The 25,145-nt window shown below is 43.4% G+C and overlaps 1 pseudogene; it reads right to left on the reverse strand.

The window, feature by feature from the left end:
• The window catches only part of LOC114285726 (3-ketoacyl-CoA synthase 4-like), a 69,676-nt pseudogene extending 45,646 nt beyond the window's left edge, over positions 1-24,030 (reverse strand).
• Between the last annotated feature and the right edge of the window lie 1,115 nt (positions 24,031-25,145).

Consider the following 25,145-nt stretch of genomic DNA (forward strand, 5'->3'; position numbering starts at 1 on the left):
CTAAAAAGTAAAACATTTGTGAAACAATATTTTTAAAAATTAATAAATACACAAAAATAGAAAAAATGTACTGAATTTTTATATATTTTATATATTTTTGGTATTTAGTGAATTTTTTAACTATTTTTTTCACAAAATTATACCTTTTAAGTGTATTTAAGTTATGCGTGTCTAAAAATTAAAAAAATTGTTTAAAATATTAAAAAATCAGCAAAACAAAACAAAAAAAAAAGACGAAAAATAAGAAAGTAGAATTTTCTTAAAAGTGTTTTTAAAAAACTAAAACCAAGCAAAAGTGACTTTTTTCTTATTACAGAAAGATGTATAAAAAGTAGAGATGTAATGTGACCTAAATAAGTTTAAAAAAATCAATAAATTAGTTTATAAGTCACTTTCCCAAAAGCGGCCACTAAAACTATTTTCAAAACATACAATCCAATAAAATTTAAAATTTTATAAACTTCTTTCAAAATTGTTTTACAAATACAAACCAAATATGACCATAGTGTCTACCTAGGACACATCATGGTAAATATAATATAATTATATGGTCTAAATCTAAGTTTAAGGTAGCGTTTGGTAGAGTTTTAGAAAAAGACCACTATTCACACCTATTTCTTTACTTTGGCCTTCCCATTTCTTTGAATCTCCACCCAGCAAAATGAATCCCTTCCATTTTCTCTTTAAACCCCCACCTTAATATTAACAATACCCTTCATCTTTTTGACCCCCAACTTGTTTCTTGCAATTTTCCTACCACTGGCAATTGTCACCCTCTGGCAACCACCAACCTCCACAGCCACACCGCCACAGACGAGGAGCTCCAGATGATGATCAAGGAGGTCGACACCAACGACGATGGATGCATCTATCTCGACGAGTTCATCAAGATCAACGTGTTTTGAATTAAAAACCTCACCATTATCACTGCCAAAGGTACTCTCATCTGCTATTACATAAAGCAAATATACAATAACACAAATCAAATTCAATTTTCAAGCCACACCGCCCCTGTTTGGTTGCCGAGAAAATTTGGAAAAAAAAAATAGTTTGAATTTCAATATATATATATATATATAAGGCACTACACAACATATCCATTATTGAAGCGAATGCCATTGTTTGACAGATTGGGTATTTAATGTTTTTTTTTCCCCTCCTGCTGTTTTTCAAACAACCAATCAGAGTGTTAAGAGGAAGCATGCAAAAGATTCCTAAAAACCATTTGCCATCTTGATAAGGCCTTTAAGCCTGGAATCATTCTTGATGTTGATGCAGTGGAACTAGATACGATCGAACCAAGGAAGGGACGCCAGTTCAAGGAGGTGATTGATTTTGTCATTATAGATGTCCACTACCAAAATGAAAAGAGAAGTAACCGGTGATAGTAGCAGTGGTGGTCGTTGTAGCTTGACTTTTTCACGTCCCCTTTTGGAAGTCAAATAAGCTCTATAGTATCGGACTCCGGCAGTTCTGAATCTGATTCCACAAGTGTAATGTGAAATAGATAATCACCAAAGAGTCCCAATCCAACAAATCTTTTGAAAAATCGACTTTGAATCAAATTGCCAAAAATAGACTGCTTTGTTAGATACAGAGTAGCCACCTAAATATTTTTGAGAAAATTAGGAAACCCATGACTCGTGCCAAAGGCCACGTGTCCGTCATCACCAAGATTGTCTCGGCTCGGGAACTTAGGTACGAGAGGAGAAGGTCATGAATGAATTGAGAAAACCCGCTCGTCCGTCATCACCAAGATTGTCTCGGCTCGGGAACTTAGGTACGAGAGGAGAAGGTCATGAATGAATTGAGAAAACCCGCTCGTCCGATCAAAGATCAGCCTCTACTAATCATGATATGAATATTATGTACATTATAAGCTCTTGTTTCAGTTTCTTAGGCTAGCATTACTATGTGATGCACACATACACAAGTATAGACTAACTTGCAAGAATTGGAACACTTGATTCATGTTTGTTTTTAAAAATTGTTTTGAAATATGTACCACTTGAAAAAGTGATTGCATATGAACATTACTCAAATTATTCCAATTCAAGTAATAAGCCTTCATCCATAGGTATTCAAGCAATTATCATTTAAGCACTTAGCCTCATGGCAAGCATGTTAAACATGACAAGAATCACACTCATGCAATATGCTAAAGTGAGTAAAGGCTCACCTAATACTCCAAACCAAAAGAGAAATGAGTTAGAAAAATGCATGATTCCTAACTATGCAATATGACTAATGCAACGCATGCAAAAATATAACTAATAGGCTCGGCTACTAATATGACATATGAATCAATTTGATAACATGCGATCTAAGCACGTATTCAAAGAAGTATTAAACTAACAATGAAAGTTAGAATGATGAACCGAGCCTCGATGCATGCAATACAAATGGATACAAACATGGAGCATGCTAAGCAAAACATGATGTCCCTAAAACTAACCATCGTAAGCTAGTAAATAAAAGGGAGAAAGACGTGGGGTTGGAAGACATACACATTATTACAACATTACGCTCTCACGAGGGACAGTCCGAATGAACTAACTAGCTAACTAGCTAAAGCTAAGCTAATTAAGTAATTATTACAAAACAAATGTATAAATAGCTAAAATAATTAACTAATTGTTACAAATCGAATTAATTAACTATTCTAGTTAACTTAAAATAATTACAAGGCGAAATCGAACAACTAGTTAACTAATTAATTAATTACAACATTTTATGAAATTAACTAGTTACAACTAATTAATTACAACAAATATCTAAACTAAATAGGCTCGATGTGTGAGGAATGATCATGCACGTGCTCGGTTTCCACCCGAAATGCCACTATTTTGCTTCTAGAAGGTCTCTGTTGCACAGTAGAACAGTTACACCTTTGTCCACTTCCAGAATGGCTCTGCTCTGTTCAAAAAACACATTGTTGAATTTTGCATTGGTGGCCGGCCGGCCGGCCAGGAGTGAGGGCATGCCGGCCAATGCTGCACAGTTTATCTTGTTGCAATAGAGAACAAACAGAGCATGCACAGGGTATTCTCAAGGGTTTGTTTGCACAATTCACCCCTCCTTATCATGAACAAGTCAAAGGATTAGTAAACTTGTTCCACAAACCATTGACTCAAGCAATTTCATTGCATGATGGCTTATGAACCAAAGTTTGCAATTTCAATAAATGCAACAAAACAAGACACAAACCTCCTCCCTTTCATGTATTGATCAAGGGAAGTGGTGGCCTTGGAGACTTGAACCATTTCATCACTAATGAGTATGAAATGCCTCAAGGTTCCATGTGTTCAATTAACGTTCGATTGAACACAAAACAAAATTCTTTATCTTGCACCATTTTAGTCCAAATTTTATTGCTTCATTTTAATTACCAACCATTCTTTAATTTATTAAGTCCAAAGGGTGAGTTTAAGTCCTCTAATGGAAAGAAGGCTCAAACAAAGTGTTGTTTTGGGCATGAAAGAGACATCATACCGTTGGTAATGAACCCCTAAGGGATTAAACCATTAAGCATGACATCTCAATCTCATGCTTAAATAAATAAGTAGTTTGAACCACTTTCAAAGCAAAACAAAAGCCAAGAAAGGAGGGAGGTTGCAGAGATGATTAAAAGTGATCACAAGTATGGAAAGCCATAAATAAATGCAATCAACTCAAACAAGATGGTGTCTAAGGCCTAGAACACCAAACTCATGAGGACAATTACACTATAAGCATTCAAAACAAAGGTCAAATGAAACTATTAACCAAAAATAGTGCTAAACTAGTCTAAAAATAGTCCTAAAACATGCTGGAATTAAGACAAAAATAGCTAGATTAATAAGCTAAAACACAGCACAAGCTAGGCTAGTAAGCAAGACACAAGGAGGGGAGGCAAACCCCTCCAATTTTGGACTTCAAAACATGATTGGAGAACGTTATGTTGAAATCAATGAAATTAAAGTTGCGAGCACTGAAATTTTTTTTTTGGTCCAAAAATGGTCTAAGTTATAAAAGGTAAAATTTGAACAAAAATAACTTTTATTAAAACTTTTCAAAATCATTTTCGAAAAGGATCATCACTTGATACACACGGAATCAATCCTCAAGATGTACAACCCCAAATCAAAAGATCACAAATTGCCCCTTGATTGAACACTACTGCTCAGTATTGTACCCAGCTCTTCTCTCAGGGTAAAGATCACAATCGAACTCTTGTATAACGAACAGACAAAGATGACCTAATCAAACAAATGGATAGGACAGTTGAGTTGGAGGTAATTACGGCCGAACTTCAGGATGAAGTTTCTTATGTATCCCGAAGACAAGAATCAAGCCTTACGTAGTTCGGTTCAGGTACACTTGAGTATTAACTCTCTCATTTTGCGCTCTAACTTTTGCCAAAGTCGCCCTTTAGGGTTTTCAACCTTACGAGCTCAGTTTTTCTTTATTTCTAATTTTTCATGCTCTAACTTTTGCCTAGGTCACCCTTCCGGGTTTTCGGCCTAGTGAGCCTCTCAGGCATAGAATTTCTTCAACTTATCCATGTTGATCTATTGTGAAAATTCCAAGCCATCTAGGTCCATGAGAGTGACAGCTCCACCCGACCAGATAGTTTTGATGATGTAAGAACCAGTCCAATTAAGTCTGAACTTGTTCTTAGGGTCATAAATAGGAGCTCAGTTGTCTTTCAGTACCATGTCCCCCTCTTTGAGATTTCGGGACTCAACTTTCTTGTTAAAAGCCCAAGTAATTCTGTGTTGGTAGCCCTGAACATGATACAATGCCTTTAGCCTTCTCTCATCAAACAACATCAACTCTTCGAATCTGCTTTGTTGCTAGTCCGCCTCTACTATATGACACTCAGCCATAACTCGTAACAGTGGGACTTTTATTTCAATTGGCAAAATAGCCTCTATTTTGTAGACAAGAGAATAAGGAGTTGCACCTGTAGACGTCCAGATTGAACCCAGAGTGCGAATGACAATTTATCTGGCCAGTCGCTGTAGGTCTCAACCATTTTCTGCAAGATATTCTTGATGTTGTTGTTGGCGGCCTCAACAGCTCCATTGGTTTGCAGCCTATATGTAGATGACTTATGGAAAGCCACACTGTATTTCTCCAACAAGTCTATCACCTCTTTCTTGAAGTGGGAGCCATTATCTGATATGATCTCGTCTGGGACTCCATATCGGCAAATGATGTTATTTTTGATGAACGTGGCCACATGCGATGCTTTCAACACTGTATAGGACTGAGCTTCCATCCACATTGTAAAGTAATCAATTCCCACCAAGATGTATTCATGCCCATTCGACCCTTTTGGTGTGACTGCGCCGATGACATTGAGTCCCCAGATCGAGAAAGGCCATGGCGAAGTCATGTTGTCCAGTTTTGATGGCGGGATATTCATACGATTGGCATGAATTTGGCATTTCTGGCATCGCCGAACAAAACCAATACAATCCTCCTCCATAGTGGACCAGTAGTAACCTTGCCTGAGAATGTTTTGGGCTAACATCACTCCGTTCATATGCGCTCCGCACTCTCCTCTATGGATGGCCTCCATCAGGCGCTTTGATTCCTCTTCTTCAACACACAACTTGTGCAGTCCTAGATGACCTCTTTTATACAGTTTACCTCCTCAGATAATAAATTGGATGGCTATTCGCCGTATTCCTCATTTGTCTTTGGCATTTGCCCCTGATGGATAAATCTTATTTTCCAAGAAGTTCCAAATATTGTAGTACCAAGGGTTTTTGTCTTGCGCTTCATCTATTATGGTGATAGTTTCATACGTCGGCGTGTATTTCAGCTCAATGATAATCGGACGCATCCGGACTCCAAGTGGGATGTCTACCATAGATGATAGAGTTACTAAAGCATCAACGAACCTGTTCTTCTCTCTCAGACCATCTCTAACGGTGAACCAAACCTGGCATCATATTTAAATTTTGGTGAAAAAGTCACTTTTTGGAGCTCCAATGGTTTCAACAAATTGGTATCAAATTGAGAATTCACCAAAAAATTCATCAAAGTGAGAACAGGATACAGATTTCATTACTTTACTGTGTGTGACCGTTGGAGGAGACCAATTGGTCAACTAGCCGGTTGACCAACCGGTCGACCGGTTCCCTTTCAAATAGGTAGATTCAAACCGGTCAAAAAGGTTCAAACAGGCCAAAAAAAAATTTGCCTTATCGGTCGACCGGCCGGTCAACCCATCGGTTGTCCCCTGCCTTTGATGACAACCATTGGAATAGCTCATATCAGATTGAGAAAATGGTCCTTTTTTTACTCAGATTTGATGAAAAAAAAAAAGTGAACCATTAGAGATGCTCTCAGTAGATACGTGAAAGTCAGCTTTTCAAACATAGGAATTAGAACGTCTAGGGTCTAGTGATAAACCCTTATCTTTTCTTCTTTGACTTTCCAGTGTCCATTTGCTTGAGAAACAACTAAGTTCGAGTCCCCAATGACATGTAATCTTTTTACCCCTAGTTCAAGGGCGACTTCTAAACCAACAATACACGCTTCATATTCTGTTTCATTATTAGACATCTTGAACCAGAGTTTGAAGGCTAAAGGTATATGGGAGTCATCAGGTGCTATCAGTAACACACCTATCTGTAGACAAGCCCGCGGGGGGACCTCGCTACAGCTCGGACTCGACTTTTCGTAGTCACGGTTCTAAGTCTGAACCAAAGAGTCCAAATCCGGCAAATCGTTTTTGAGAAAACAGATTTTTGAAAGAAGTGCCAAACATGGACTGCTTTGCCAGATACAGAGTCGCCACCTAAATATTTTATTTTGGGAAATTTAGGAAACCCTGACTCGGTGCCAAAAGGCCACGTGTCCGTCATCACCAAAGTTGCCTCGGTTCGGGAACTTGGGTACGATTGGGGAAGGTCACTTCGTGAGCACCCCCGCTCGCCCGGTCATAGACCGGCCTCTACTAACCATGATATCAATTTTTGAAAACATTGTATGTTCTTTTTCCGGTTATTAGCCTAGGTTACTATGTGATGCTCGCAGCATATAAATATAGACTGGGTCGTCCGAATTGGAACAAAACATTTCATGCTTGTTTATTTGAAAATGGTTTGATGGTGCTACCCGCAAGTAGGCTAAGACGTGGATTTGCCACCCTCGGGTGGGCTTAGAAAACATGATTTTGCCACTATCTAGTGGGCTTAAAACACACATTTGATGAATTATTCCAATTCAAATAACCCAACCTTCACCCACAGGCATTCAGGCAGTTATATCACATTAGCAATTAGCCTCATGGTAAGCATGCTATTCATGGCAGTCACTCACACACATGCAAGGATGCTAAAGCATAAAACTTACCGAGTACTCCAAGCCAAAAAAAGGAAGTTAATTAGAAATCATGCATGATCCTAAGTATACAAAAATGCCTAATGCAACACATGCAAAATGCAACTATAGCAGGCTCGGCTATTCTAAGATGGTATATGAAATGCTACAACTATCATGTATTCAATTTAGAATTAAAAGTACAATGCAGTTAGTATGATATGCCGAGCCCGGTGCATGCAATACAGATGGATGATGCAAACATGCTGTCATACTGTATGCTAATTTAAATATGCCCTAATCTAACCATCATAAGCGGATAAATAAAAGGGAGAAAGACGTGGGGTTGGAAGACATACATCACACTCACGCACACTTATTACAGTTATGCCCTCACTCGGAGGGTCCAAATAAATATACAGTCCAAATATTACAGTCCCGAATAAAGAATATTACAGTCCAAAATATTACAAAATCCTAATTAATTAACAAATTAACTAAGAAAGCAAATAAAATTGGCGTGCAAGCCAGGGACTGCCTTGCTTCTGGTGGATGATGCATGTCCGGACTGTCTTGCGCGGAAATCCACCGGAATGCCCCAATTAGCCTCTGTTTACACCTGTTCTTGGAATGCGTGCCAAGCCCCCCCCCCAAAGGTTGCTGATTCTTCATTTTGCTGCAACAGAGAGCAGGAAAGGGGCATAGCAATGTATTTGCACAGATATATGCATGTCTCGATCCTCGTGCCACCAATCACGCATACCGAGGCATGATGGCCGAGGAGTCGAAATGCACAACTCAATATAGGATGAATGCACATGAAACTACAGCTAAAACCTAACTCCATCATGGATAATCCGGAGTGTCGGTGACTGGGGAATTGAGACACATTCCGTCACTCGGAGTACGAAATGTACCTCGTTTCCCGTGCCCGGGCTAACTCCTATCCCGGATACGATGCGATATGCATGACATGCATGAAATGCAACTAAGATACAATCCTAACATACACAATGCTATGGAAATGACATGCCTCGAAATACGTGCACACGGGCGTGCAAACCGAGAAAATGACAGAATGCGATCTAAGATACAACCTAGTATGCACTATGCTATGAAAATGAGATGCCTCGAAATGCGTGCACACGGGCACGCAAACCGAGATGCCTCACAATACGTGCACACAGGCACGCAAACCGAGAAAATGCAGAATATGATGAAAATGAGATGCCTCGAAATGCGTGCACACGGGCACACAAACCGAGAAAATGACATGTCTCGAAATACGTGCATGCGGGCACGCAAACCGAGGCGATGATATGTGTCTCGAAATACGTGCACGCGGGCACGCAAACCGAGGCTATGATATGATATGATGAAATGACATGGAAATGACAAATGGACTTATACCAACATGAGTGAGCCTCAGCCACACTCACATAGGATGCCTGCGGATAAAAATGGAGTGCCTCGAAATGCGTGCACACGGGCACGCAAACCGAGGCGGTGACAGAATGCAATGAAATGACAAGGAAATGACAAATGGGCTTACACCAACATGAGTGAGCCTCAGCCACACTCACATAGGATGCCTGCGGATAAAAATGGAGTGCCTCGAAATGCGTGCACACGGGCACGTAAACCGAGGCGGTGACAGAATGCAATGAAATGACATACAGAATGTAATATGGACTTATACTAACATGAGAGAGCCTCAGCCGCACTCACATAAGATGCCGATGGCAGAAAATGAGGTGCCTCAAAATGCGTGCACACGGGCACGCAAACCGAGGCGATGCATACGCAATGCAAATGACATACAGAATGCAATATGGACTTATACTAACATGAGAGAGCCTCAGCCGCACTCACATAAGATGCCGATGACAGAAAATGAGGTGCCTCGAAATGCGTGCACACGGGCACGCAAACCGAGGCGATGCATACGCAATGCAAATGACATACAGAATGCAATATGGACTTATACTAACATGAGAGAGCCTCAGCCGCACTCACATAAGATGCCGATGGCAGAAAATGAGGCGCCTCGAAATGCGTGCACACGGGCACGCAAACCGAGGCGATGCATAAATGCGATGAAATGGCATGAAAATGATAGCAATCATTCTAATGGAATTTCAGCAGTAAAATATGGGGGAAAACAGCCCCGAAATGAGGCGAAATGACATGAAATGCATGGAATTGTCCCGAAATGCGAATCTAGGCACCCGAAATGGCCCATAGCTATGCCAAACATGCACAATATGGACGTGCAATGCAAAGACAGAAGCTAGACAGTCCCAAAAGATGCACTTTCACAGTTATAAACATGGCCAAACAGCAAGCATAGGTATGGCAAAAATGGCATGCAAGAATAGGGGCCAAAAGAGGGGTAATGAAGCAAGTGGTATAAGCAAAACCCAAACTTAAAAATTTCCTTCTACAACATTGAAGAGGGACCAAAAATATGAATATTTACAGTATATGGCAGCCTCAAAATCAGTATACAAACATGATAGAAATGTGATGCAAAATAAGGCTCAACAATGGCTATAACATGAAGTATACAAAATATTCACCAAACGGAAAAAAAGTGTGAATGAAACATGAAGTATAGGCCAAAATAAGACCACTTTCAGTTCGGACCAAGGTCCAAAAACAGAAGCAAAGAGGGTTGCCAATTCATGCAAAAATGGGGCCAAATAGGGGATATAACTACAAGTGACACATGGAAGCACCAAACAATGTTGAGCCCTTCTCCAATATTTAAGAGGGGCTCAAAATAAGCCTTATATCAGTTTACCACATGCTCGAAAATAAATTTCTCATGGGTCAAAAACAGCATGCAAAACTATGACATACAAGATGATCAATGAAGCAAGTGTATTACGGAGGGCTCAAACAGGGTTGAGCCCTTAATGAGAAGTGAATATGAGCTCAAAATATGGCCCTTTTCAGTTAGGGCCGGAGCTTGAAACCAAAAAGAAGTGGGGCTTAGAAATGGATCAAGAAAAAGGTTCAAAAGGGTAAAAGTATTACTTACCCTTGAAGAATCGAACTTTTGTTGCTTTTTGGATGGATTTGCAGCTTCTTTAGCCTTCAAGAATCCTTCCTTGTTGCTGGAAATGAGATGGTGGTGGTAGAGCTTGGTGGTGTAGAAGGAATAATGGTTAGGGACTTAGGGTTTTTTCAAGAGTTGAGAAGGAAGAAGATGGAGTTGGCTATGGAAGCTTGAAGGAGAGTTTCTCTAACCCTTGCAAAGGAGGCCACCAGCTGGTTATAAGGATCAAAAAGGGGGTGTAAAGTTGGGGGAGAAGGAGAGCAAAACTCCCCCACAAAATATCCCCCGGATACAGAAAATATCTGGGGGATATTGCCCCACAGCTGTAAAGTGCACAGTGGGAGGAACACGGCCGGCCTCTCACTTTTGCTGGAGGTGGCCGGCCGGCCACACCCCCTAGCCGGCCGGCTAGGGGTCAAAAGGGCCAATGTGATTTTCTGGCCGGCAAGCTACTGGGGAGGTAGTCCTATGTGTGTACAACACAACCATGTGGTTAAAATTCCAAGAAAGTGGGTCTAAGGGGTTCAACAATGGCTCGGAAAGAGGGGGTCAAAAGGGTCAAGTTGACTTACTGGCCGGCCACGAACTTTTAGGGGCCTCTCATGTGTGTACATCACAGATATGTGGTTCAAAGTTCAAGAAAAAAGGTCCAAGGGGTTCAACATTAGCCCGGAAGGAAGGGGTCAAAAGGGTCAGGTGACCTTAATGGCCGGCCATGAACTTTTAGGGGCCTCTCAGATGTGTAGATTACAGATATGTGGTTGAAAGTTGGCAACACTAGCTCCAAGGTATTCAACATTAGCCCGGAAGTGCGAAAAACGGGCGCCGGGAGGCTCCGGAAGAGAGATAACTGGTTGCTGCAACAATTGCTGGCCTCCCACCCTTCAGTGACCTTCCCTGTGATAAAACAGAGGTACCTGCCAAAAATGAACGAAAATCGTTGTAAAACGAACGTTCCGGGGCCAAAATACGCAGTTCGGGGTCCCGAAAATGGGCTGTTAAGCACCGAAAATGGTATTCGACCTCGAAGTGGGTTTCTTAGCCCCCAGTGTCCCTCAAAAGGGATGAAATAAGATGTATGCCAAAAGTCAGAGCAAACGGAGATGGTTAGGCGGTCCCGAACCGAGGCACACGGCCTGACGGCTCCGAAAATCGGAAACCGGAAACCGGGCTCCGAAATGGGCAAAATGGCCTACGGCCACCAAATGTAGCCTACGGACATTGAGAGATGGTCTACGGGACCTCTCCCTCCCCTCAGGAAAAGAAACAGAGAAAACCGAGTCTGGTTCACAAACCGAGACAAGGCACAGAAGAGGGTTCGGAAGTCCGGAGGCAGGGCTCACGGCCGCGATTCTGGAACTTCTGAACGAGCACATTATGCAATATCACCGAGTGCTCAACTGGTGACGTCTGAGTCTCGAGGTCGGTCAAAAATGGGGTGTCTACAGTTGCCCCTCTTTGACAGAACTCGGAAGTCACAAGTGACGGGAGTGAATGTCAAAGGCCAGAGACGACCCATTTTTGACAAGGCCGAAGACTTAGACAAACATACAAGATAAACAGAGACGTGCCCGCAGGCAGGGGGCAAAAATGCAAATGATATGCAAGAAGATTTTGAAGATTGGACTTATACGCTACGCGAAGCCGGTCTTGAAAGTTGGATTTATACGCTACGCGAAGCCGATTTGAAGATTGGACTTATACGCTACGCGAAGCCGGTTTGAAGAGTGGACTTATACGCTACGCGAAGCCGGTTTGAAGATTGGACTTATACGCTACGCGAAGCCGATTTGACGAGTGGACTTATACGCTACGCGAAGCCAAGTTGAAGAGTGGACTTATACGCTACGCGAAGCCAATTTTGAAAGTTGGACTTATACGCTACGCGAAGCCGATTTGACGAGTGGACTTATACGCTACGCGAAGCCAAGTTGAAGAGTGGACTTATACGCTACGCGAAGCCAAGTTGAAGAGTGGACTTATACGCTACGCGAAGCCAATTTTGAAAGTTGGACTTATACGCTACGCGAAGCCGATTTGAAGATTGGACTTATACGCTACGCGAAGCCGAGTTGAAGAGTGGACTTATACGCTACGCGAAGCCAATTTGAAGAGTGGACTTATACGCTACGCGAAGCCAAGTTGAACAGTGGACTTATACGCTACGCGAAGCCAAGTTGAAGAGTGGACTTATACGCTACGTGAAGCCAATTTTGAAAGTTGGACTTATACGCTACGCGAAGCCGATTTGACGAGTGGACTTATACGCTACGCGAAGCCAAGTTGAAGAGTGGACTTATACCCTACGCGAAGCCAATTTTGAAAGTTGGACTTATACACTACGCGAAGCCGATTTGACGAGTGGACTTATACGCTACGCGAAGCCAAGTTGAAGAGTGGACTTATACGCTACGCGAAGCCAATTTGAAGAGTGGACTTATACGCTACGCGAAGCCAAGTTGAACAGTGGACTTATACGCTACGCGAAGCCAGGTATCACTCATGATTATGCAAAGAGAGCTGTAATGAAGCAATTATGCGAAATAGATGCAACATTTTAAGCGAATGCTAGGCAAGCAAGTAAACTCGAGCCAAACTACACCTCGTGCAGAAAGGATGTAAGAAAATTATGGAATTCTCACCGCGAATACAGTGTGCATGCGTGATAGATACACAGAGCGAACATGTGATTGATACACAAAAAGGTGAGCACAAAGTGTGATAGATGCACTAAGTGAACAAAGTATGATAGATATACTAAATGAATGAAGTGTGATTGATACACTGAATAAATGATCTTAAAACGGAACTTCTTTGAATGAACCGTACATACAATATTGTGCATGAAATGAGAAAGAAACTTGATAGGTACAATGCATTACAATGCATGATGCTTAAGGAAAGCAATAAATGGACAAAACAGCACTTTCGAAAGCGCCTCAAGAGGTGAGTGGCGGTGAACCGCTCTGCTCCGATAGGGATTTTCCCTTGTGCTCTTCGAACACTTACCTTCATCTTACAGTACAAAGGCTCTGAAATACTGACAAGGGTTCTTCACGTAGAACACTTTGGATGTTGCCTTTCTTCCTGATTACATTCACAACTTTCCCTATTCTCCAACGGGGTGACAGACTAGGTTGGTTCAGTATCCAGAATTGAGGTGCATACATGCTATCTCAACCTATGGGGCTTCCATACAGATTTCAAGCCGAGGACATGCCTCTGGGTATTTAAACCAGACTTTAGTCTCGGAATTCCTGAACCTTTACGTTCTAGGCATCAGCCATTCGAACTCTAGTTTCCACCGTCGCAGTTGGTCTCCTAGGAACTCATTGCGAACACAGCCAAGATGCCTCTGGCGGGGAATGGTACTCATGGAGAGCACTTTGATTGCCATTCTGGCATGAAGCAGACTTGATCTTGAGCTTGAGGTAGAGGCACACTCATACTTCGGAGCTTTGGCAAGACTTAAAGAGGTATACATCACGGAATGTAGTCTCGGAACTTACTGAAGTTGAAACAAACTCAGATGCTCGACATTTCCTCTTTTGCTTTTGCTTTGTAGTTTGGAACCCATATAGCTTCAAATAGGTCCTAGTTCTACTGTTCTCGCATGACCTGGGTTGAACCCTGCGGTTTTATGAAAGAACGAATCTTGTTTTGCACAGATGTGGAGAACGGCACGGCACTCGGAACGCAAAGCGATTCTATTTTTGAATTGATAAATGAGCTTTTGACCGGGTATCGAGCCTACGACTGAACACAGCAAGACAACTCAACAAGGAAATAAAAGGCACGCAACCTAGACACATCGAGTAACACTCGAAACGACTCAAAACAAGAATCGAGATAAAACAAAAAGACACGACACTCAAATGTGCACAGGGAGCCTGTTTCACCGGGTAGTGTTTCCCACCCTTTCTTATTTGTGGTTCTCACATCACTCGGCCCTCAAGCTCTGTTTTTTTCTAAAAAAGCCCCTTTCTCACTTTTTCTCTCATCGTACATCTCTCTATTCTTCAATCTCTCGTTTTTCATCCCTCCCCTGGGTGGTTGATGGATGGACAGGAAGTTGCGGGCTCACGCCCAACATAATCAGCTCGCGGCTATTTCCTTCAGTGACATCTGTCGATGCGCCGGATGAGGGAATGGAGCATCTTGATCCATTCCAATTCGTGCTTCGCACTCGGCTTGATACCTCGCTGCTTGGAGGATGAGAGGGCTTTCAGCCCTTTGTTGTTAACTTCAGTTGTGCCCTATTCTGGCAGGTAGAGTGCCCTTCTGGCAAGTATGTTGGCAATGGGGAAAAGACAGGAAGCCTAACTCAACTGTGCCCGTAGTTCATCATTTTGACCATTTTTTAGTTTTAGTTTTCTCCTAAAAAAAATTTTGACCAAAATGAGAGTTAGATTAACATATTTGTTCAATTTTCTGATTTAAAATCATGCAAGTTAGGCAGTGAGCACTAAGAGTTTTCCTTTTTTGGGTCCAAGAAATGGTCCAGTTTTGAAAATGGAATACTTTTCGAGAAGATTAGTCAACCTCAGTAAAAATTCTCAAAAACTATTTTCGTAAACGACCACTGCTCAACGAGCATGGGACCTACTCTTGAGATGCGCAACCTCGGATCCATGGCAATGAAAAATTGCCCCTGGTCTGAAGGACACTGCATGGCAACGGAATGTTGCCCCTTGTTTGAAATGGCACCGCGGCGTTCTGAATGGCAACGGAAAGTTGCCCCTTGTTTGGATAGCACCGCAGCGCATTGAATGGCAACGGAAAGTTGCCCCTTGTTTGAATGACACCGCGGTGCATTGAATGGCAACGGGAAGCTGCCCCTTGTCTGAATGGCCTTGCAACGCATCGAGTGGCAACAGAAAGTTGCCCCTTGTTTGGATGGCACCGCAGCCCATTGCAGTCAGTCCTCAGAGCGACGAACACAACCAGACTCTCAGATATAGAGAAGGCAAAGATTATCATAACCATTACATGGACACGATTGAGTTTGAAGTGTTTTACGGCTGGACTTCAGAATAAAGTTGCCTACGTATCCCAAAGATGGGAATCAAGCCTCACGTAGTTCGGGGTTAAGGTACACTCGGGTATTAACCTCTCCTTTTTAGGCTCTAACTTTTGCCAAGGCGCCTGTTGCAGGTTTTCGACCTTGCGAGCTTTGTTTTTCTTTTCTTTTCAATTCTTTTCATTTGATTTTCTCTTTTGTTCTTTTCTTTGCATTTTTCTTCATTTTTCTTTTTTTTTTTGTTTTCTCCTTTTTTGTTGTTGTTTTTTTTTGCTTCTTTTCTTTTTTCTTTTCTATTTTTCTCTTGCTCTAACTTTTGCCTGGGTCGCCCTTCCGGGTTTTCGGCCCAGCGAGCCTCTCAAAGGGTAAAAGTGTAACAAGTCCATGTCAAATGGTTTTGAGATCCTAAAGTCATCTGAATCCAGGAGAATGGCTGCTGTTTTGCAAGAGGACTCATCTTCAGCTCTTCGAGCATGTCTGATATCTTTGCCCCTAGTTCGGGGGGTACTTCTGTTCTAGCTTTGCAAGCTTCTTCTGATCTTCTGATCTTTTGATCTGACTTTCCTAGCCTCTTGTTCGAGGGCTGCTTTGAATCTGGCCACACAGGCCTCACATTGTAGTTGACCGTTGAACGTTCTGAATGGGCCCAAGGTTTGAAAGCAAGGGCTCGAGTTTTGAGGCTGAGAGCGATCCTAAGCTGCACAGTCTCAAGAGCGATTCCACACAGGTCTTCGCGGAACCGCGCGAAATATTTTGTTTTTGAAAATTTTTAAGAAAGCGACAAATCGCTCGCGCTGAAGATAGTGTAGAACCAATCTGGATCGAGCCAGGATCCTTCCCAGTACTTACGCTAACAAGCATGATCTCAATCATTAAGGGCTTAGCATGCCTCTCTTTCTCTCAAATGATCAAAGTTTTGCAAATCCCGAGGAATTCCTTCCTCTTCGTTTTCACCGCAGTGTTTAAAAAAAAATTTTGAAAAAACTTAGGTCAATGCAATGATTTTGGGGTGCAAAAGAGTAGGTGGAATGCACTGCCATTTCATTCAAATCCCAGCACAACTAGCACATGGCAGAAGCAAATGTGAGAGTGTGGAAATCACTGCTGTTTCATTCAAAATCTGTTGGTACAACTGGCTCCCTGGCAGAAACAGACTCAAAACAAAACGAAAAGACAAACACAAAACAAAATGGTGATGCCCGAGGTAACACCCCCCGGAATCACCCGACTCCTATACAACAGGACTGACTCGATACAACAAGACAGACCCAAAACAAAAGAGACTGACTCAAAACAAAACGACAGACTCAAAACAAAACGACAAGACTGACTCAATACCCAAGTCAGAATGTAGCATTCGCCAACTGCTCAAAACGGTGCGTGCCATACGTCATATCTGGAGTAAACTGAGTGCCGCCCGCAGGTGGTTCATCCCTCGATCACATCACGTTATCCCGCACAAATTCACTGATCAAGTGCCGATAGGCTTTGCAGGACTTGGTGCGGGGATGACCCCGTTGTCAAACAAATCTTGTACATCATGGTGCAGACGAAAGCAACTGTCGGTGTCATGACCAGCTCGCTGATGGAAGGCACAGTAGTCGGCTGAGTTGTGCGAGAGAGGGAGGTTCTTTGGTAATGGCTGCGGCTCAAGGGGCTTCAAATGCCCTTTCTTGATCAAAACCTCTAGAGCCTTTGACAAAGGCATATAGAGGGCATGGAAAACCCTCCGACCTCGGGGTTGGTACTTCAAGGTTTGTGGATTTTTGCTGGACGCACCAGCAGGGGGATTAGCAGGTGCTGGCCTAGTTTGCTGATCTTTTCCGAGTGCAGGATTATAGCTGAAAGGAACGTTTCTGATACAACGACCCTTCTCCTGGCTTGCCCCTTGATTCAAACTGCCCCCAACTTGAGTGGCGAAAATGTCGTCCACAGTTTTTGCAATGACCGCGAACACTTGCTCTTTGTTCAGTCCCTCGGCTTTCAAAGCCTTAACAGCCAACAGAAGATATTCATGAGGATCCATGTCCACCTCTACCTCGTTCTTTCCACTCGCCTCCACTTTGCCAAGGGATTGGCATTCCTCAAATATAGCTCGTTCCGAAATTGGGGAGCCTTTTGACATGAACTCCCTGGCATGTGATGTGGTTGATGACGGAGCCGATGTCCCGGAGGCCAAACCTATCACAGTTCTCTGAAGATCTTCGATCATTCTCTTCAGCTCAGAAGTCGTGGGCTCACGGGTTAATAAAAATTCTTCCGAAACCTGTGCCATCACGGGTCTGCTGATGATGTGACTGGTGACTGTCGGATCAGATGAACAAAATGAACCCTATCTGGCCCTCTATCTTACCTCAGCGAAGGAACACTGATTTGCCTTTGAACTGAATTTCCGACCTGACAAAGTCTATCAACACGGATCCAATGTACCCGGGGGATATCGGAGCCTTCTGAAGCTATAGTTCCAGGATTACCCTAGCAAAAGAGAAAACGTGCAGCATCTCAGCCTGATTTCACCTGAACAGATATGAGCATAGTTGAATGAGTGTGCTCTCTATTGAATTCTGCCCAAAATTCTGCCGGTGAATGGATACCCTCAGGCAAAACTGATTCCCAGATACTGATTGATGCCCGCAGGCCTGATGCCCAAACTCATACACTGATACATGCATTCCTGTAGAGACGCACTCTAAAGCACATAACAGATGAGTGAGAGCCAAAACACCCCTATGTTAGGGTAGGGTTTCCCTGTCCTATTTTGTCAGGAGCTAGGGTTTCATTACGCACGCAGCGGTTTCAAACAACCTATAAACGGGTAAGCAACCTGTCCTAGTTTGGAATGGTCACTATGGATCCGAATATGCACTAGGTCGAATGGTCAAAGAGGGTGCCCCGGTAAAACTGGGGTTTGTGTTCCCATACTGGCAGAGCCCACAACCGGTCAGCCTTATGGTCATGCCTTGACAAGACAAGCCTCCGGCAAACCGTTCAGGAATAGCAGATGGCAAACACGGTGTCCTAGGCGCACCAATACAAATGCAATGCAAAGAAACACACAAGCGTAGTCAAAAACAGATATCAAGAGTTCGAGTCAAGTTCTCTAAATCCCCAGCAGAGTCGCCAGAAACTGTAGACAAGCCCGCGGGGGGACCTCGCTACAGCTCGGACTCGACTTTTCGTAGTCACGGTTCTAAGTCTGAACCAAAGAGTCCAAATCCGGCAAATCATTTTTGAGAAAACAGATTTTTGAAAGAAGTGCCAAACATGGACTGCTTTGCCAGATACAAAGTCGCCACCTAAATATTTTATTTTGGGAAATTTAGGAAACCCTGACTCGGTGCCAAAAGGCCACGTGTCCGTCATCACCAAAGTTGCCTCGGTTCGGGAACTTGGGTACGATTGGGGAAGGTCACTTCGTGAGCACCCCCGCTCGCCCGGTCATAGACCGGCCTCTACTAACCATGATATCAATTTTTGAAAACATTGTGTGTCCTTATTCCGGTTATTAGCCTAGGTTACTATGTGATGCTCGCAGCATATAAATATAGACTGGGTCGTCCGAATTGGAACAAAACATTTCATGCTTGTTTATTTGAAAATGGTTTGATGGTGCTACCCGCAAGTAGGCTAAGACGTGGATTTGCCACCCTCGGTTTCATGCTTGTTTATTTGAAAATGGTTTGATGGTGCTACCCGCAAGTAGGCTAAGACGTGGATTTGCCACCCTCGGGTGGGCTTAGAAAACATGATTTTGCCACTATCTAGTGGGCTTAAAACACACATTTGATGAATTATTCCAATTCAAATAACCCAACCTTCACCCACAGGCATTCAGGCAGTTATATCACATTAGCAATTAGCCTCATGGTAAGCATGCTATTCATGGCAGTCACTCACACGCATGCAAGGATGCTAAAGCATAAAACTTACCGAGTACTCCAAGCCAAAAAAAGGAAGTTAATTAGAAATCATGCATGATCCTAAGTATACAAAAATGCCTAATGCAACACATGCAAAATGCAACTATAGCAGGCTCGGCTATTCTAAGATGGTATATGAAATGCTACAACTATCATGTATTCAATTTAGAATTAAAAGTACAATGCAGTTAGTATGATGTGCCGAGCCCGGTGCATGCAATACAGATGGATGATGCAAACATGCTGTCATACTGTATGCTAATTTAAATATGCCCTAATCTAACCATCATAAGCGGATAAATAAAAGGGAGAAAGACGTGGGGTTGGAAGACATACATCACACTCACGCACACTTATTACAGTTATGCCCTCACTCGGAGGGTCCAAATAAATATACAGTCCAAATATTACAGTCCCGAATAAAGAATATTACAGTCCAAAATATTACAAAATCCTAATTAATTAACAAATTAACTAAGAAAGCAAATAAAATTGGCGTGCAAGCCAGGGACTGCCTTGCTTCTGGTGGATGATGCATGTCCGGACTGTCTTGCGCGGAAATCCACCGGAATGCCCCAATTAGCCTCTGTTTACACCTGTTCTTGGAATGCGTGCCAAGCCCCCCCCAAAGGTTGCTGATTCTTCATTTTGCTGCAACAGAGAGCAGGAAAGGGGCATAGCAATGTATTTGCACAGATATATGCATGTCTCGATCCTCGTGCCACCAATCACGCATACCGAGGCATGATGGCCGAGGAGTCGAAATGCACAACTCAATATAGGATGAATGCACATGAAACTACAGCTAAAACCTAACTCCATCATGGATAATCCGGAGTGTCGGTGACTGGGGAATTGAGACACATTCCGTCACTCGGAGTACGAAATGTACCTCGTTTCCCGTGCCCGGGCTAACTCCTATCTCGGATACGATGCGATATGCATGACATGCATGAAATGCAACTAAGATACAATCCTAACATACACAATGCTATGGAAATGACATGCCTCGAAATACGTGCACACGGGCGCGCAAACCGAGAAAATGACAGAATGCGATCTAAGATACAACCTAGTATGCACTATGCTATGAAAATGAGATGCCTCGAAATGCGTGCACACGGGCACGCAAACCGAGATGCCTCACAATGCGTGCACACAGGCACGCAAACCGAGAAAATACAGAATATGATAAAAATGAGATGCCTCGAAATGCGTGCACACGGGCACGCAAAACGAGAAAATGACATGTCTCGAAATACGTACATGCGGGCACCCAAACCGAGGCGATGATATGTGTCTCGAAATACGTGCACGCGGGCACGCAAACCGAGGCTATGATATGATATGATGAAATGACATGGAAATGACAAATGGGCTTATACCAACATGAGTGAGCCTCAGCCACACTCACATAGGATGCCTGCGGATAAAAATGGAGTGCCTCGAAATGCGTGCACACGGGCACGCAAACCGAGGCGGTGACAGAATGCAATGAAATGACATGGAAATGACAAATGGGCTTACACCAACATGAGTGAGCCTCAGCCACACTCGCATAGGATGCCTGCGGATAAAAATGGAGTGCCTCGAAATGCGTGCACACGGGCACGTAAACCGAGGCGGTGACAGAATGCAATGAAATGACATACAGAATGTAATATGGACTTATACTAACATGAGAGAGCCTCAGCCGCACTCACATAAGATGCCGATGGCAGAAAATGAGGTGCCTCGAAATGCGTGCACACGGGCACGCAAACCGAGGCGATGCATACGCAATGCAAATGACATACAGAATGCAATATGGACTTATACTAACATGAGAGAGCCTCAGCCGCACTCACATAAGATGCCGATGGCAGAAAATGAGGTGCCTCGAAATGCGTGCACACGGGCACGCAAACCGAGGCGATGCATACGCAATGCAAATGACATACAGAATGCAATATGGACTTATACTAACATGAGAGAGCCTCAGCCGCACTCACATAAGATGCCGATGGCAGAAAATGAGGCGCCTCGAAATGCGTGCACACGGGCACGCAAACCGAGGCGATGCATAAATGCGATGAAATGGCATGAAAATGATAGCAATCATTCTAATGGAATTTCAGCAGTAAAATATGGGGGAAAACAGCCCCGAAATGAGGCGAAATGACATGAAATGCATGGAATTGTCCCGAAATGCGAATCTAGGCACCCGAAATGGCCCATAGCTATGCCAAACATGCACAATATGGACGTGCAATGCAAAGACAGAAGCTAGACAGTCCCAAAAGATGCACTTTCACAGTTATAAACATGGCCAAACAGCAAGCATAGGTATGGAAAAAATGGCATGCAAGAATAGGGGCCAAAAGAGGGGTAATGAAGCAAGTGGTATAAGCAAAACCCAAACTTAAAAATTTCCTTCTACAACATTGAAGAGGGACCAAAAATATGAATATTTACAGTATATGGCAGCCTCAAAATCAGTATACAAACATGATAGAAATGTGATGCAAAATAAGGCTCAACAATGGCTATAACATGAAGTATACAAAATATTCACCAAACAGAAAAAAAGTGTGAATGAAACATGAAGTATAGGCCAAAATAAGACCACTTTCAGTTTGGACCAAGGTCCAAAAACAGAAGCAAAGAGGGTTGCCAATTTATGCAAAAATGGGGCCAAATAGGGGATATAACTACAAGTGACACATGGAAGCACTAAACAATGTTGAGCCCTTCTCCAATGTTTAAGAGGGGCTCAAAATAAGCCTTATATCAGTTTACCACATGGTCGAAAATAAATTTCTCATGGGTCAAAAACAGCATGCAAAACTATGACATACAAGATGATCAATGAAGCAAGTGTATTACGGAGGGCTCAAACAGGGTTGAGCCCTTAATGAGAAGTGAATATGAGCTCAAAAGATGGCCCTTTTCAGTTAGGGCCGGAGCTTGAAACCAAAAAGAAGTGGGGCTTAGAAATGGATCAAGAAAAAGGTTCAAAAGGGTAAAAGTATTACTTACCCTTGAAGAATCGAACTTTTGTTGCTTTTTGGATGGATTTGCAGCTTCTTTAGCCTTCAAGAATCCTTCCTTGTTGCTGGAAATGAGATGGTGGTGGTAGAGCTTGGTGGTGTAGAAGGAATAATGGTTAGGGACTTAGGGTTTTTTCAAGAGTTGAGAAGGAAGAAGATGGAGTTGGCTATGGAAGCTTGAAGGAGAGTTTCTCTAACCCTTGCAAAGGAGGCCACCAGCTGGTTATAAGGATCAAAAAGGGGGTGTAAAGGTGGGGGAGAAGGAGAGCAAAACTCCCCCACAAAATATCCCCCGGATACAGAAAATATCTGGGGGATATTGCCCCACAGCTGTAAAGTGCACAGTGGGAGGAACACGGCCGGCCTCTCACTTTTGCTGGAGGTGGCCGGCCGGCCACACCCCCTAGCCGGCCGGCTAGGGGTCAAAAGGGCCAATGTGATTTTCTGGCCGGCAAGCTACTGGGGAGGTAGTCCTATGTGTGTACAACACAACCATGTGGTTAAAATTCCAAGAAAGTGGGTCTAAGGGGTTCAACAATGGCTCGGAAAGAGGGGGTCAAAAGGGTCAAGTTGACTTACTGGCCGGCCACGAACTTTTAGGGGCCTCTCATGTGTGTACATCACAGATATGTGGTTCAAAGTTCAAGAAAAAAGGTCCAAGGGGTTCAACATTAGCCCGGAAGGAAGGGGTCAAAAGGGTCAGGTGACCTTAATGGCCGGCCATGAACTTTTAGGGGCCTCTCAGATGTGTAGATCACAGATATGTGGTTGAAAGTTGGCAACACTAGCTCCAAGGTATTCAACATTAGCCCGGAAGTGCGAAAAACGGGCGCCGGGAGGCTCCGGAAGAGAGATAACTGGTTGCTGCAACAATTGCTGGCCTCCCACCCTTCAGTGACCTTCCCTGTGATAAAACAGAGGTACCTGCCAAAAATGAACGAAAACCGTTGTAAAACGAACGTTCCGGGGCCAAAACACGCAGTTCGGGGTCCCGAAAATGGGCTGTTAAGCACCGAAAATGGTATTCGACCTCGAAGTGGGTTTCTTAGCCCCCAGTGTCCCTCAAAAGGGATGAAATAAGATGTATGCCAAAATTCAGAGCAAACGGAGATGGTTAGGCGGTCCCGAACCGAGGCACACGGCCTGACGGCTCCGAAAACCGAAAACCGGAAACCGGGCTCCGAAATGGGCAAAATGGCCTACGGCCACCAAATGTAGCCTACGGACATTGAGAGATGGTCTACGGGACCTCTCCCTCCCCTCAGGAAAAGAAACAGAGAAAACCGAGTCTGGTTCGCAAACCGAGACAAGGCACAGAAGAGGGTTCGGAAGTCCAGAGGCAGGGCTCACGGCCGCGATTCTGGAACTTCTGAACGAGCACATTATGCAATATCACCGAGTGCTCAACTGGTGACGTCTGAGTCTCGAGGTCGGTCAAAAATGGGGTGTCTACACTATCCCATAACCATACTGATTAGACGCTCCGTCAAAGTACATTGTCCAAGTCTTCTCCTCAACTTGCAGAATGGCTTCACCTGGGAACAAGTATTCCACCGCCTCATCCTCCTCTACTGGGTGATTTTCCAGGAACTCCGCTACAGCTCTCCCCTTAACCGACTTGCGGGTAACATACTTGAGATCAAATTCGGAGATGAGAAGTAACCAACGGGCTAGCCTACTCATAAGCGCTGGTTTCTCAAAGAGACATTTGATGGGATCTAATCTCGAAACTAGGATTACAGAGTGAGCTAACAAGTAGTGCCTCAGCTTCTTGGTAGCCCATACCAAGGCTAGGCAAGCTTTCTCCAACGGAGTGTAGCGGGTTTCATAATCCAGCATATTTTTGCTCAGGTAGTAGATGACTTTCTCCACCCTATCTTCAGATTCCTAAGGAAGCATGCATCCCATAGTTGTGTCTGTCACTGCCAGGTACAGACTCAAAGGCTTCCTCGGCTCTGGCAGTGACAATACCGGCAAATTCGGGAGGTACTGCTTAATCTGCTCAAAGGCGAATTGACATCGATCATCCCATCGAAATTTCTAAAATTTCTTCAGGAGACCAAATAGTGGTTCACAAGTCAAAGTTAATTTGGAAATAAACTGTCTTATGAATTACACGTTACCTAGAAAGTCTCGCACCTCCTTTTCAGTCCTTGGTGGTGGCATTTCTAGGATGGCCTTAATTTTGGAAGGATCTACTTCAATACCCCTCTGTGTGATAAAAAAGCCCAGCATTTTCCCTGTTGTTACACTGAAGGTGCACTTCTATGGATTCTGCCTTAATCTGTATTCTCTGATCGATTGAAAAAATTTCATCAAGGCAGTATAGTGGTTGCAGCCCTCTGATAGGTAGCCACGACATTCTTCAACCGAAACGGCATAACCCAATAGCAGTAGGTACCCTACGGCATTGTAAATGCAGTTTTCTCTCTGTCCTCGAGCGCCATCATAATCTGGTTATGCCCAGAAAACCCATCCATAAAGGATAACAATGCATGGCCCGCAATGAAGTCCACTAACTCATCAATGTGCGACAGAGGAAAGTTGTCCTTCAGACTAGCTTTGTTCAAATCTTGGAATTCTACGCACACCCAAATTCTACCATCCTTTTTCGGCACTGGGACGATGTTGGCCAACCAAGTCGGATATTCAAATACTAACAAGAAACCTACCTCGATCTGCTTGGTGACCTCTTCCTTAATCTTCAACGCCCAATCTGGATGGATTCTTCCCAACTTCTGCTTGACAGGTCGGGCCTCGGGGTCAAAAGGAATCTGATGCTGTACAATCTCAAGATC

This window comes from Camellia sinensis, chromosome 2 (genome assembly GCF_055761805.1).
Source record: "Camellia sinensis isolate YWXY chromosome 2, ASM5576180v1, whole genome shotgun sequence".
Classification (NCBI taxonomy): domain Eukaryota; kingdom Viridiplantae; phylum Streptophyta; class Magnoliopsida; order Ericales; family Theaceae; genus Camellia; species Camellia sinensis.